Source organism: Arvicanthis niloticus, chromosome 22 (assembly GCF_011762505.2).
Source record: "Arvicanthis niloticus isolate mArvNil1 chromosome 22, mArvNil1.pat.X, whole genome shotgun sequence".
Taxonomy (NCBI): Eukaryota; Metazoa; Chordata; class Mammalia; order Rodentia; family Muridae; genus Arvicanthis; species Arvicanthis niloticus.
Genome location: NC_133429.1, coordinates 21270379 through 21287238, shown reverse-complemented (window position 1 = coordinate 21287238; position 16860 = coordinate 21270379).

Here is a 16860-nt window from a genome sequence, read left to right as displayed (position 1 = left end):
GGCATAAGGCTTGAAAGGGAGGCACCATTGTTCTCATGAGCATAACAGCACACACTGCACACTCAGGAAGCTTCCAAGGCCGTCGAGGTTGTCAGAGGAGCATATTATCAAGGAATACAGAGAGCCGGGCAGAGCAGAGACTGCGAGTGCCAGGGAAACAACTTGAAAGGGGCTGGCCTGGCTTTATAACTGTTCTCAATCTCCTTGTACTTTCCTCCCTAAACACAGCCTCGTTCTCATAAACAGGACTCTGAACCTGCGGAGTCATGGTCTCCGAATCTTCTCTTGGAATTCCTGACAATCTTATGTCTGAACTTGTGTTGAGAGTGACATCTGGTAAAGCCACAGAGAATGTGCTAGGACATCGAAACTTGCCTCATCCTGTGCCTTCTTACCTCCATCCCTTCTCAGAGCCACTTGCCTTCTCAGCCTCTGAGCAAAGATTACCCCAACCTTCACTGGATACTCAGACATAAACTCTCTCTCTCTCTCTCTCTCTCTCTCTCTCTCTCTCTCTCTCTCTCTCTCTCTCTCTCTCTCTCTGTGTGTGTGTGAATTGGGACACATAAGCTCCATCTCATTCTCTTTCATTCTCTGATTCTCTCTGATTCTCTCTCCCTCCCTCCAACCCCTCCCCTCCTTTCTCTCTCTGAGTGGGTGTGATGAGGGCAGCTGAAGTTGTGGGCTAGACACAGGCATCTCTGACAACTTTGCATTTCCCTGCCTATGTTCATTCGCATAACACAGGGAGGGATGCAAAGCATTCACTGTTAAAATTTGTGTGTGTGTGTGTGTGTGTGTGTGTGTATTAATTTAAGAGATAAATTACAGAACTAAAAAGCTTTCTCCCCTTGTTTTTTTTACATACAACACTAGAGTTTTGTGCTGTCCTTCACAAATCCTGGCTCTGGACCATGATATGAAGAATCTGTATCTCACAGAGAACTTGGAAGGGTAGTGCTGGTGAGCAGTTAGAAAGCACATCAGGTAGGATACAGAGGACGGATGAATACATTGGCATTGTGAGGGCTGAGGAACTTTACATTCTGAGCAGTTGCCAAGGTAGCATTTGTGAGAGACAGGAAGGCTGTCCCATCAGAATTCCAAATGGAACTAGGCCAAAGTTTTTATGATTGCACTGAACCCCGATGACTCTCTTTACCGGCAAAGGACCCCCGGCTCAGGGTACCAGATGGAAACACTGCAAGGTTCATATAAGTTGGTACAGTAAATCCTTTCCAAGTGTCTATTTGTGGAAACTTCACTTTGAATCTGAAGCAGCTTCTTATGTTGAATGCAGAGGGAACGTCAAGGTATAGCTAGGCAGAAGGAGCCACAGCCTGGCAGTGAAGAGCTTAGGTCACATTTTAGTATATTCTGCTTTTGCTTTATTATTTAGGAGTTTTAGATAGAGCCTTAAGTTTCACTCCAGAATGGCCTAGTGCTCACTGTGTGGCAGAGAATGGTCTTGAACTTTTGACTCTCCTGCTTCTGCCTCTCCAGAGCTGAGGTTACAGACACAGATTATTACACCAGGATGCCTTTTCATTCTGTGAAGCTGGTTGCAGCAAAAATCTAGGGAATTTGCAGCAACAAAGGAAACAGCTTTCTGTGCTCTATTTTCAGTTACCAACGTTTTAACTGGGATGTCAGACCTTAGTTTCTTTTATGGTTTATCTAGAAAATGGGGTTTGTACTTCTTGCTTTCTAGATGCTCTAGAACATAATGCATGCTTAGTTTCCTTGCAAATGACTGTAGTAATGCTGATACTTTAATTCAAATTCCTCCCCCCATCCCGCTTTCAGAGGATTATAGGATTCATCAAAGCACTATGTACTGGGTGGATCTAGGAGAGGAAGTTACAGTCATGCATCCTCTTGGCCAGCCCCATGTCTCTTGAACCTGAGAGACTTAGGTGGGGCCCTGGAAATTCAAAGACAAGGCAAACAGAAATGGAGATTTTACAAAGCAAAGGGGGAGACAGACGGGGTGAGGGTGATGAACATCAAGGATGTGGGGTGTTGAAGCGCCAAGAGGACAAAAAGAAAAGAAATGTTCTAGTTTTCTTAGTTCTCTGCAGGCGTTTATTCCACATCACCTCTTACTTCCAAGTGGCTTGGCTGTTTTATATACTGTTGTTTCTTCCTTTCTGTATAGAAAAGCTTAGCTAACCATACCTCAGGGGCTCTGCTGACTCAACCAAAAAATTGAACATGTAAAAGAAGGGTCAAAAAAAGAACGCTAGAGGATCTACCTGGTGAGATGGCTCAGGAGGTAAATGTGTTAGCTGATAAGATGACCCCCCTTCTGATCCCTTAAGCCCATGTGGGGGAAGGATAGAACCTACTCCTACAGATTGTATTCTGACCTACATATACAAGCCATTCCCCCATACGCACGTGCACACACACACACACACACACACACACACACATACACACGCACACGCTTGCGCGCACTCGCACGTGTGCACACACACACACACACACACAAATAAATAATGTAATAAAATACTTTTGAAGGCTGAGAGACCAGCAAGAGAAATCCACTGTCAATCTAAAGAGAGTAATAATCACTGCAAAGTTTATAAAAAGATCATTGGGCATTTAGCCCAGAAACTAACATCCAAGTATATATTTTCACAGCCTTTTCCTTAATTAACAACAACAAAAAAAATCTCAGAGTAAATCCTATTGATATATCTTTTCTTATATGTATATTTGAGGTTTTAAAGTAAATCAAATGCATTTTTAGGGTTTCAGAAAACGGAAAGAAGACTTTAAAATCATGTTCATACTGTGTCTCAAAATTGTATTCTCCCCTCCCCCCTCCCCTTCACACACACACCAAGACATAATGCAGTAGTTAGTGTGAGGATTATGTGCTAACACCAAGCTCAGAAAAAAAAAAAAAAAAAAAAAAAAAGTGACTGTAGCTTCTTAGAAAACATCGCCATCTAGGGGATACTGACAGAGCCAACGTTACATCTGCAATGCACCACCTTGCTACTTAATTCCAATGACAGATATTAAACAAAAACAAAACAAAAACAAACAAAAAAAGGAAATGATTACCACATTGCAGAAAGTGATTTCATCTAGAAAGCAAAATCTATATGGTCTAGAAAGATTATGTGGACACCATTTTATTTCTATTCTTCACATTAGGCCTGAGTATAGCTTTTGTTTAAACTTTGGTAGTAAATTTCCCATTCATACTTCAAAACCAAGTAAAGCAATTAAAATAGATATTTTGAGAAAGTAGATATATATTGGTACAAGACTAAAACTTATCTAAGAAATTTTGTTTTTGATTTAACAACAAAGAATTTTTATTAGTATCCAGAAAGGTCTGAAGGTGCTAACGTGGATGGGTATTTTTGTTTGTTTGTTTTGTTTTGAAGAAAAAAATCTGAGTAAATCAAAGCTTGAAGTTATCGCTTCCCTAGATTCACAGTGTCTAGAATGTTTTGTGCCAGGCTTCCAAACAATAGCAAGTAAAAGGCAACATCACTTACTTAGGTGTTACATCTTTGATTTTGTTTCTAGTGCTTTTTTTTGATAACTGTTTTAGAGAATTATGAAATTCTGAAAGCATATTAAACATATTCATATATGAACATTAATGTGACTCTCCAGATAAAATGTTTTGAAAGAAATTAACAAAACATTGGGGAAGTTTAAAGGATACCTTACCAGATCAAAATTGAATGCCCTCTTTGAATGAGTTATTGACCTTAAAAGTTGACTTTTTCTACAGAATCCTAAAGATAATTCTTCATTAAAATCAAATGATTTATAGGTAAAAGTTTTGGGTCAATTGCATGATTGTGAATTTTTGTGTGTTATATACGTACGTATGCATGCATGTTCAACTATGTGCACATGTGCATGCGAGGTTAGTATGTGAATGTTGATGCCAGATTTTATGATTTGGGTATCTGCCTCAACTGCTCACCAAGATAGTTTTTGACAGAGAATATCTCACTGAACTTAAAGTTCACTAATTGAGCAAAGACTAGCTGGCCAGGGAGCTCTAAGGATCCACCTATCTCTGTATACCCAGCCACAGGGTTATGAACATGCACCATGTGTGACTTTTTTACATAGGTACTGGAAATCTGAACTCGTTTCTCATGTTTGTGCCATAAGCACTTTTATGGACTGAGCCATCTCCACCATCCTTGGATTGTGAACTTTCAGTAGTTCAAGAATAATAAAGTATACGACACAGCTCTACCACCCCTGGGCATATACCATAGGATTTTCTAACCTACTTTGGTAGTTTGAATATGGTTGGTCTATAGGAAGTAGCACTAGCAGGAGGCGTGGCCTTGTTGAAATCGGTGTGTCCTTGTTATAGGACATGAGTCAGTATGTAGGTGGGATTTGAGGGTTCCTAGTACTCAAACTCTGCCAAGTACAGAAGAGAGAGACTTCCTGTAGGATTAAGATATAAAACTCCCAGCTCCTCCTAAAGCCCCCGTATCTGCCTACCTGTTGTCATGCTTCCTGCCATGATGGTAATGGACTGAACTTCTGAAACTGTAAGCCAGTCTCAAGTAAATGTTATCCTTTATAAGAGTTGCTTTGGTCATGGTGTCTCCTCATAGTAATGAAATCCTAACTAAAACACACACTACAGAGATACCTCCACTTCCATGCTAGTTATGACTCAGTTCCCAACAGATAGGAAGTGAAGTCAACCTAGATATCCATCAACAAATGAATAGATAAGAAAAATGTGCCTGTTGAAGATGTAATATTACTTGGATATAAGAAAACATGGAATTCAGAAAAATGGTGGCCCTTAATAAAATTGTACTGAGTGAGATCACCCAGGTTCCTAAATACCAACACATCATGATCTCTTTCATATGTGAGTCATATTTTCAAATCTTTTGTACATTTAAAGTGGAGTATATACATGTTGAAGCCAGGAAACTAGAAATGAGCCACCACAAGTACAGAGTTACTCATTAAGGGAAAGGAGTTGGTAAAATTAAGTAAAATGAACATAGAAAAATGGAGTGTAGGGGGAGGTGCTAAGACTAAGATCTGATTCCCTAATTGGTTCTGGTCAATAAAGGAGGCCAGGAATCAGGTGGGACTTCCAGATCCCAGTAGGAGAAAGAGATGCAGGAAAAGAGAAGGGGCTTTTCCAGCCAGGCTTTGGAAGGAGAGGCATGCTACAATCTTAAGGATCTTGGAGAGCTAAAACCAGCAGCCTCCACCACCAACAGGAGCTGAGGAGGTTGGTGGGGGGCTAGTTGATGTGTTTAGGAGAGGAGATTCTATGCCCAGCAATTGTGTTAGCCAGGTAAATTCTAAAGTAATAAAGCTGAGTGTGTGTTCTTTATCTGTGAATTCAAATGTTTCAGGCAGGGCTGGTAATCAACCCCTCCAGGAGCAAAGGCAGATAGGAAAGAGAAGCTGGGTCAGCGTTGGAGGCTAAGCTGGGGAGGAACAAAAGAAGGCAGGGAGAGGAGAGAGCTCAAGTAGCAGCTCACTGGCAAGCTAGGTCTGTGCTAGTGGCAGTTGAACTAGAACTAATCCAGGAGGGACTGGGCATGACATCTCACCCATCCGGAAAAAGGTGGTGGAGATGATATTTGTTGTTGTTGCCTTTTTTGTTGGTTATTTTATTTATTTACTTTTCAAATGTTAGCCCCCTTCCCAATTTCCCTCCACAATCTCCCTATCCTTCTCCCCGCCCTTGCCTCTATATGAGGGTGCTCGCCCACCTGCCCACCCACTCCTATCCTGGGTCATCAAGTCTCTACAGGAACAAGAGCTCCCCTCCCAGTGATGCCAGATAAGGCAATCCTCTGCTACATATCCATCTGGAGCCTGTGTACATGGGTAACCCCTGTGTACATGGGTAACCCCTGTGTACTCTTTCTTTGGTTGGTGGTTTAGACCCTGGGAGCTTTGGGGAGTCTGGTTGGTTGATATTGTTGTTCTTCCTATGGGGTTTCAAACCTCTTCATCTCCTACAGTCCTTGCCCTAACTTCCCCATTGGGGTCTTGGCGCCCAGTCCAGTGTTTGGCCGAGTACATCCGCATAGGTATTGGTCTGGCTCTGGCAGAGCCTCTCAGGGGGCAGCTATACCAGGCTCCTGTCAGTAAGCATTTCTTGGCATCAGCAATAGTGTCTGGGTTTGGTATCTGCAGCTGGGATGGATCCCTAGGTGGAGCAGTCTCTGGATGGCCTTCTCTTCAGTTTCTGCTTCACTCTTTGTCCCTACATTTCCTTTTGACAGAAGGAGTTGGAACACTGTGGACAAAGCATAAGGGATGGGATGATGAAGTGCTTGGATAAAGAAGTGGTATAGAAAAAAAAGTGGTACAGAATGGATGATCTTTTAACCCAAGGGGAAAATAATTAGAGGCACTATTGGAACACAGAGACATGAAAAAGGAGGAGAATTCTCTATGATAAAAGTCTAAGAGAGAGAACGTGTAACTAGGAGGAGAAGATAAGGATTGGTTGGCCTAAAGTAGGTATATATGACAAACTTTAGAGAAATCGACTTGGTCTTAATATAATAAAAAACATTATGTACAAGACTTTAAGCCGAATATCCTAGATGGGTAGACAGGGATGCTCCCAGAAGACATGAGTTATTATATGAAAATCTCAGAGCCAGACACAGCAGGGCCTTTTCTAATTATTTTGTGGGTTGATATTTCTAAGGTCTTTAGTCTTGTTTTTAAGCATTTTAATAAATATATGTTTTGTGTCTTCTCTAATTTTGTGTTTAGAAAATTCCTGAAAATATCTTCTGATGGGTAGTTAGTAAATGTATTTAAGTTCATTATATTATTAAAAAAAGAATTATGGGGTAGACAAAAGTGTAAGCAGAGAGAAACCCAGGTGTAAGGGTTGTTGAAAGAGTATGACACAAGGCATGCTTACTCTTATTAGGTCACATCCTGTACTGTAAAGGAACATCATCCTGCTCAAAGACATTCCCTACTAAATGGTAAGCTCGTGGCACAGCCTATGTTTATTAATTCAACCATTTCTGTGGTACTGTTTAGTCACTGTTCTGAGCAATTTTTGTTCATATAATTAGTGGTAAAATGTTCTGGGCATAATCACTAGCTATACACATAGATTATAAACTATATCCTTTAATATGAAGATGTATGTATATGTATGTATGTATATATATAAAACACTATATATACTATATAACTATATATACTGTATATATACTCTTTATATGCTATATAACTATATATACTATATAACTATAACTATATATACATATATACTCTATAACTATATATGGATATAAATGCACTCTTTTTTCTTTCCTGTAGTATACATGTGAACCTGTGTATGAGAGAGAGAAAGAGAGAATAAGAGACAGAGACAGAGAGAATAGAAACCATATCTTAATCTATATTGGTAGTAGCAAGAATCAAGGTAAGATGTTTAAGAAAGAGCATAGATATGCTGTTGACTGAAAGCTACTTTGAAGAACAATTTGAAGGTCTCCCACAAGTTAAATTAGCTCTGTCTCTGGTCTCATCCTTATGTCTGGTCTGATTGGTCAACTGAATGAACTAGGAAAAAAGGAGCATTATTCAGTGCTATTCCTAAGTTATTTTCTGAGTTGAATCTGTGTTTTTCAATTTTGATTTTTCCCACTCTGATTTTTTCCACAGACCAAGCTTTCTCATTTGATACATTTTGACATTTCTTCATGTTTGTGCTACACCATTTCCTGGTCTCCTGATCATATATGTCTTTAATGTTGGATTTTATTTTTTTCCAGCAATGACCATATGTGGCAGCCTCTAGACTCCTTTTTTCTGGTAGCAGTTCTCCATTTTCATCCACTTTCATTAGCGAGGGCTGATTCTTAATTTAGACAATTAAGGACTGCACAACCAGAGTGTTCACTTTACTTTCACTTTAGAAGAAAGGGGAAAGGGGCCAGGAAACCTCTCTAATGATGTGCCAGGACAATTTGGCACTCTCCTTTTTTTTTTCTCTTTAAAATATCTCCTCCTATAAATAATTTATCACAAAACCTTTGGACTTCAATTACTGAGACTCAGCACTTTGCAAAGACAGCATTACCATATGCAGTATGACTAAAAACCCATGGCTTTAAATATTGAATGAAAATCGCATCCTTGAATAATCTGAAGTGACTGCAACATTTTATCCACAGCCTCTCCAATTCAGAATGGAACTAATGGCAGGAGCACAGAGTAGTGCTGTCCATATGGCTCTGACCAGGTCTTGAGTAGTTTCCAGCTTTGGTCTGTTCTTCGGTGAACTTAAACTACATAAGTAGCATAAGGTTTCCCCTAGGGCAAGTGTGTGTTAAAGTGAACATAGAATAAAGTAAGTGTTGGCTAAAGTTCTAAACCAGGTACTTTACATCAATATGCAATTTCTATTGCATTATATGCAGTAATGTTGCTGTGACTAAGTGGGTCATTTTCATAATGATTTTATGGTCAAAGGTCACCAAGACTGGGAAACTGAGAATTGTTCTTTGTATTAACAACTCTGTTTTGTTATTATTATTTCCTGTGAAAATATGTCACTTCCAAGGACCATACTAAGAGAAGAGGCACTGGAACACCAGAGAGGTGCTCGGCACCCCTGCCTACACACTTTCCTCTGCTTTTCTACCCTACCGAAGTCGATTTGGTTCACACTGGAGCAAGTCATTTTGCTCCTCGGTTAGAACCAGCTAATAATTACCATTTGTTTCATATATTTATTTTAGTTTCTCTATTTCCCATAAACACTGATATCACTACAGGATTCTACACTGGAAATAGATGATCCATTTGTGTGTGTGTGTGTTAGTGTGTGTGTGTGTGTGTGTGTGTGTGTGTGCCCTATATACTTTTCTAGAAGGAAGAGAATTATCAACAATTCAGCATGGCTTACAAGCGGAAGTGAATATCCATGCAGTGGAATATGAGGGTCATAGAAAGCTAGTATTTGCTCTTCCTCAAGGGATTCTGTACTATCCATAAATGTATTACTAATACAGCTGTATGCACGGTGACGCCATCTTTATCCCAGGCAGAGCTCATTCTCAGCCTACATCTCCTAACAGCACCTGAACAGCTACAAAGAGCTAAAAATAGGAAAATAATGAAAATGTCAATTACTTTCAGTTTGTCAGACCAGTAACAAACAAGCCAGTTGTTTCATCCCTTAGAAATCTGTTCCTTTAACTGATGGCTGAGATCATTAATGAAGTAAATGATGGTTAGGTCCTAGGAGCAGCAAGTACACATCTCACTTTTAAAAGTAGGTCAAGGACGGACCACATATGATTAGGTTGTATTTCTTAGGATTAAGGTACTAAACATTGTTTAGTTTAATAAGTTGTATTTCATATTTAAACACATAAATCACAAACTTGTTAACTTTCTACTTTCCTGGCACCATTGAAAGAAAACAAATACAGTTAGTGAAAACCATAATTAGTGACTCACATGTCAAAAGGGACTCAACAGATTCACTGTATGACTTTAGATAAAACATAAAAAGATAAAGCTATTGTAACCACATAAAAATATCCACAGAATTCTAAAATGCATGTGAATCTAAGGACTTCTGAAACTTTTATTTTCCCTCCATTTCTTAATCTTGTGGATAAAAAAAAAATCACATAGCAATACGTTTAAATATTATAGTGCTTTTTGCCAACACAGTCGCTTTATTCTTACTTGTCTTGATATGCTGTTTTGCTTTTTTTTAACTTTTTTTTTCTGAATGAGGCATTTGTTAAATAAAATTAAATGAGCAGATCTACAATTCTCAGAAGCGAACACTGCAACAATTTCCTGTCTTTATGTAGTTAGTGGTGAGTTTCTGATGCTCGGGGAACACATCCAATCTCAACAGTGCTATGATGCTCAAAGATGCTCCTGTAAGTAAAACACCTGTCCTCCATAGGACACATGTACCATGGCCACTAGGTGGCAGCTGTATATTAAGCTACGGAACAAGTTTCAAGTTTTTTCAGAGCATACTGTCAATGAGGGAAAGAAGAGTCAGTTCTATTAACATCACCTTCTGGTGAAATATGTATGCGGAAAGTAATTTGGAACCACATAACATTTTTAAAGAGCAGAAATATTAACGTTTCAGTGTTATTTTTAAAAATGAAAATACGGTCTTTAAAAATCTTGCAAGATATACAGAGAGACTGCAGAGAGCCATTTTGACTTCACCTGGACTTCACTCTGGCAGTCTACATTAAGACTTCCCAGTTCAAGTAAATTATGCCATCAATTAAAAAGTTAACAAAATACAAACCCCCTAAGTGTATATGGATCATTGAGTTAGAAAGTCAACTCACTGGACTTTGGTAATGTTAAATAATATAATGTGATTAAAATTTTTTTGAGAAGTAATAAATTACATAGGCTAGCATTAAGTTAATAAAACTAAAAATACACATGAGAAGTATAAATATATCTATAGGTAAGAATTATCAGTTATAAATACTTCAAGTGCCATGTGAAAATGCCCAAGCATGGCAATATCAACAGCATAAATTGTTCCATACATGACAATTTTAATGTATGTCTGAAATGTATAATACAAAGCTTGAATCTATATGTTATAAAAGTGTTTGTATCAGTTATCCTGAGATATTGAATCCATCCAATAGCGTTTGAACAAATTGGAAAAGTTCATGATAGCAATCACTCAGCTTGTGTTGCAGTGTTTCCTCCCAATTCCCTCTTTTAAAGCAACTGCTACATTGCAATTCTTAAAACTGCAATATTGAATAGCTACAACATTAATTTAGGGTGAAGTAGCAGTATAAAGTCGACTCAAAATTCAGCACTCTGATTGTGAGATGTATCTGTTGTAGCCTGGAATCAGTGTCTTAAATCTGAAACGATCTTTTTTTATATATATAGTTGTTTGTTTGAGACACTCTCTGTGTAGCCTTGTATATCCTGGATCTCAAAAGCAATGTAAAATGATTTCGGAATGTAGGAGTCTAGCTGGCTGGTGTATAGGGGCACACACACATAAAAGAAGCAATAGTCTAGGTGGTTCATGGTGTGTCTGTAAAAGATATTTTAAATTTTTCACATCCCTATCTTATCTAACATATATTCTTTGTTTTATTTTCCTATAGAGAAAACTTGGAACAAGTTGGTATACAAAGAACCATCGAATTTAATGTGTGTGTGTGTGTGTGTGAGAGAGAGAGAGAGAGAGAGAGAGAGAGAGAGAGAGAGAGAGAGAGAGAGAGAGAGAGACAGAGAGAGACAGAGAGAGAGAGAGAGAGAGAGACAGAGACAGAGACAGAGACAGAGACAGAGACAGAGACAGAGACAGAGAAACCAATTCATCTTGGGATGTGGAGTTCATCAATGGCTGACCAGCTGGACCATGACCTCCAGTTATTGGCCTCTCTTCACCTCCTGACCCCTGGGGTTTCAGGTGTATATCTATGCACCCAGATTTTTAAAAAATTGCTTATTTTATTTATATTTTAAATGTTGTCCCTCTCCACAAAGCCTCCATCCCATGCCTCTCCCCTTTGCCTCTATGATGGTGCTCCCACGCACCCCCATTCCTGCCTCATTGCCCTAGCATCCCCATATGCTGGGCATCGAGCCTCCACAGGACCAAGGGCCTCCCCTCCCATTTATGCCAGGTAAGGCCATCCTCTGCTACATATGCAGCCAGAGCCATGGGTCCTTCCATGTGTACTCTTTGGTTGGTGGTTTACTTCCTAGGAGTTCTGGAGGGTCCAGTTAATTGACATTGTTCTTCCAGTGGGGTGGTAATTTCCTTCAGCTCCTTTAGTCCTTCACCTAACTCTTCCATTGGGGTCCCCAATGGTTCATTCCAATGGTTGGCCGTATTTGTATCTGTATTGGTCAGGTGCTCGCAGAGCCTCTCAGGGGGCAGCTATATCAGGCTTCTCTCAGCAAGCACTTCTTGGCATCAGCAATAGTGTCAGGGTTTGGTGTCTGCAGATGGGATGGATACCTAGGTGGGGTGGTCTCTGGATGGCCTTTCCTTCAGTCTCTGTACCATTTTTTTTTGTCTCTGAATTTCCTTTAGATAGGAACAATTCTGGCTTAAAATTTTTGAGATGGCAGAGTGGCCCCCATCCCTTCACTGGGTACCATGCCTATCTATTGGAGATGGTCTCTACAGGTTCTATCTCCTGGTATTTTGGCTAATATCATCCCTGTTGGTTCCTGGGAACCTCTTGAGTCCCTGGCATCTGTGACTTTCTAGTGGCTACTCCCAGTTCTCCATCCCCCACTGCTACGTATTTCTGTTTAACTTACTGACTCTGTATTTCTCTCCTGTCTCTTCCCATACCTGATCCTGCCGCCCTTTTTTCCTTCCCACTGCCCATTTTCCTTCCCCTTCCTCTCTCCCTTCCTACCAGTTCTCTCCCTCCATCTCTAGCACACCCAGCTTTTTACAGGGGTAGTGTGGATCTGAACTCAGACTTCCAGGTTTGTGAGGCAAATGCTTTACTGCCTGAGCCATGTCCACCACCCCTAAGATTTCTCCTTACGGAAATAAAGCATTTCCACAGGTAAGTCATATCTCTGCAAGTGTCATTCACATGGAAAATATCTGGACACAATTTATGTAAAATACGATGAAAGCAGTTTGGGCCTGTGACTTTCCAGCTCAAACATCTTGTAAGCCTTTGATTTGTGTTGTAAAAATCTATAGTTACATGTGAATAAATGGAAAGCAAAGTGATAAATGCATTCATGGTCTACACACTTGAGGGTAGCTTCTCATTTGGAAGGTAATCATCTTCCATGGGACCTTTCACACTACTGCAATACTTTAAAGAACAGTTACAGGTTTAATGGTGACAGTGTTCATAGCCATGGAAAATTGCTATTCTGTAAAATTATGTAGCGCTTTATTGTTTTAAAGATCAGGTCTTCCTCTTGGACAACCTTCTCAATGTGTCTTCCTCCCGTTTGATGAACTTGACTATATGTATGTAGCTGTGTTTAAGTGGTATTTCTAACATCATGACTGTCTACTTGCTAAATACTGATTATATTTTGAAGTCAAATCATGTTTCATTAGACGAGTTCCCCAGAAAGTGTTTAAGTGTAGTTTGTTCCAGCAATAAATTTGTCTCTAAATTGTTGATTTCTCCCAAAAAAGCAACAATAAACATCTCTACACCACAAGATATGCACACAGAAAAATATAGTTTAATGTTTTTGCCCGTGTTCTAATGATTTCAAATAAATCACCTTTAATTCATTTTGACTGTGTGAGAAATATAACTACTCCAGCAAAATTGATCCCAGACTAGCAGCCTGTAGAATGCCATACAATTTTTGTGTATGTGAGCAGAAGGTAGAGACATTAGGACACCTTCCTTTGGTTCATTGCTGTTGGTCTCATACTGAAGAGACCATATTTTGGTACTCAAAATTCAGACTAAACTTAGATTATTTCTAATTTTTTCCTTATCTCCTCCATCCTTTTTATTATTTGCTTCTTTTCTTCTCACTCTTTTCCCCTTGTTTATCTTTTATGTCTTAATGCTGTTTCAATATATACATATATATATAATGTGTATGTATATGTATACATTTATATGTATACATGTATGTGCATACACACATAAGTCACATATGCACACATACTCATACATATGTATATATATGTATATGTGTGTATATATATACATATATAGTGTGTGTATATATATGTATATATATGCATATACATATATACACATACATATATATATATATGGCCTAAAGTTTACTATATAGATTCCTGATAATATTTTAAATTGACTACAGGGAAATATGTTCAAGTAAGAAAGCATGCTTACAATTCTGAACTAAAAGTAGAAAACTGGGGAAAGGAAACTATTTTCTCATTAGAATTTCCCTATTTATGTAACTGGTAAGTAAAATGTACATTGTGAGAGTGGTTATATGGTTAAAATTAATTAAGTATGCTAAGAATCTCCAATATGCTCAAATGTGTTTTGGAATCTGAAGTGCATCTTCCTATAGTCCTATGCTGGACATTGATATTCTTCAGCATTGTCATCGTATCTTCATTTATAATGAATTTTTAAAAGTGAAGCACATAAAAAATTTTCAACTAATAACTTACAAATGATGTTGTCATATTGCCAAATTCCAAGTTTATCCATTAATTCATGAGTATTTAAGTGAAACTTTGTTTCAATTATTAATGAGAAATAATAAAATTAGAGTAATTCATCTTACTTGAATATTTTCTACCCAAAATATATGTATTAGTTGAAGCATACATAAATATATATTATATGTGAATAAGACAAATGAACATATTAACAGTATATATTGATGTATATTATATATACTATATTATATATGTACTATATATGACTACATATTGTTAATGTGTTCAGTTATCTTATAACTAATATAAACTATTTAACAAGTATTAATTAAATGATTTCTTCAATTATATAATCATTTGAAGTAATTCTTCAAATATCTTGGTTTTGAAAAATAAAGCATACTAATATTTTATGCTTATTATAGAGCATAATGGGTAATTTTTAGAACCAGTCATGATACAATATCAGCTCTAAAAATAAATGACACATCATTGACTAGGAGGAAGGGGAAATTGCACAATAAAGAGCAGGAAATATTTGTGAAAAGGACCCAATTATGATATATGAATGTTTCTTCTATTCTGTATTATAGTATATGAAGTTCTGAGCAATGTATCTGCCTGAAAGTTATACTAGAGAAAATAAGACAGAGCCAATCAACCATTCTGTTTATTGATAAATTGCATAATACTTGTTTTAATAAGTGACAAGTACTTTTAGGATACTATGTGCCACTAGTATCACTTAGTTTGAATGATCTCACTAGATTTCATGTAAATACTGTAAATTGAGGAAAACTAAAAGCCAAAATTGAGGCAGCCTCTCTGAGGTCACACTAATAATAAATGATAATCTTAAAAACCCTAAAATATGAAATTCCTTGAAGCTTTCTTCAGGATCTAACTGCAGCTGTTCTTCTATTTGATCATGGAGTTTACTTTAAACATCAAAGCACTAGGCATTTTTATTTGTATAATTTCACCAAATCTTTAAAGAAGATGAAGGTTAAGCATGTTCATGGTTAGTTCAGGGTGACTGACTACTTTAATATCATAAGATAGAACAAGATTTCCTGAACTTTATTTATGAGTTATTCTGATGTAATGTTCAAAATTCAAGCGTCATTACTTCCACCATAAAGTTTAGTTCAACATATACTAATATACAATTATTTATGATCTATAAGATATCTATTAAATTTTGGGTGTTTGTCCTTCATAGTTAGTCTCTGTGAAAGTGGAGTGTTATCATTATGCTTGGGAAAACAAAAACAAAGAGGTTGTTCTCCCACTTATCATAGAGCACCAGGGCAGGATATATGCATGTGTCCAATTCTTTTTCATCTTTCAGCTAACTTTAATTTCTAAAACAACTCAGAATAACCCAATAAACTCAGATGTATTAAATACAAATAAGAACTGTATATGTATAAACCTGATTGATACATCATAACTGTAACTTCGCTGTGGAATCCTGAAACTTTCCAAATTTCATTTATTTAAGCCTCTTCCTCAGAGAAAACCTATCAATTGATGTTTGTATCATTTCCCAGATTTCTGTAACTAATGTAACTAGAAAGACATTCAGTTATGTCTTTTCTGACTTGGATGGAACTGAATGTTTTGGAAATGTCTTCTTTATATGCAGAGGTGTGCATTTTTATGAAATTGTATTCAGGGCTCAAATTTGACTTTGTAACTATTAAGTGGGTTTACCCTTCTCTGAAAACCAGCATTTCCACAGAAAGAGTGTCATGTCTTCATTAGCCTATGGCTAGAAAAGGAAACTATTAAAATACACATAATGTCCATAATTTTGTGAATTTTTTAAATAAGAGTTTGATTTCCTTTAATAATTAATGAGAAGTAACAAAACCTGTTTTTCCTTACTGAGTATTTTTCCTCACAATGTTTATTAGAACCTATATATAATCATTCCAGTCAATTGTCATAATATAATGTATATTAACTAACAAGCATTCTTGGAACATATGTCTATCTGTCTAGCCATCTCAGACAGACAGCAACGATACTTATCAAAACTAGGCCTTCTAAGTGTTTTCTGATACTTGACAAAATGTCTCTATACCTGAAAGTGAGGGATAAATGGCAGCTGTAGGCAACCATGACCACCTGATCTAGAATAAGTTAAGAATAAGTTTTCTTGGGACATTTTTCTCTGCCAGTGTACCTTAACCTTCAAACATACACACTGGGTCTACTTTGAGCCACGCTCAACTCTTCTGAACCATCCCTCAAGTTCTCTGAAGAAGCTGCATACAATTCCTGAATGGAAGGTAAGGAGTAGGTTCAACAATCATGCTAAACGAAACTCAACACACTTCATTGAATAACAGCGTGTGGCCTAGTATATGAAATGTGTAATGGGGGTTATACAGTGGTTCCAGTATCTCCAACTCTCAGTGTGGCTTCATTGTTTAATCTACAAGATCATCACAGTGTCTGGTTATGAAACAAACTTAAGTAGAGACTCATCAATGACTAGCTATTAAGACTTGCTCATGTCTTTCAAAAGATACAGATAAGCACAGACACTAAGTAGATAATGACTTTTGCCTACCTCTTTGCTTCTTATTGGCTGCTTCTTCCTTGAGACTCTACTTCTTGGTCAGTCCTTGGTTCCTCAGTGCCACAAAGCTCCTCCCAGCTGTTGGTCAGTTTAAACTCCATACTCCTTCCCCCCAGACACACAGGAAATATCCCAA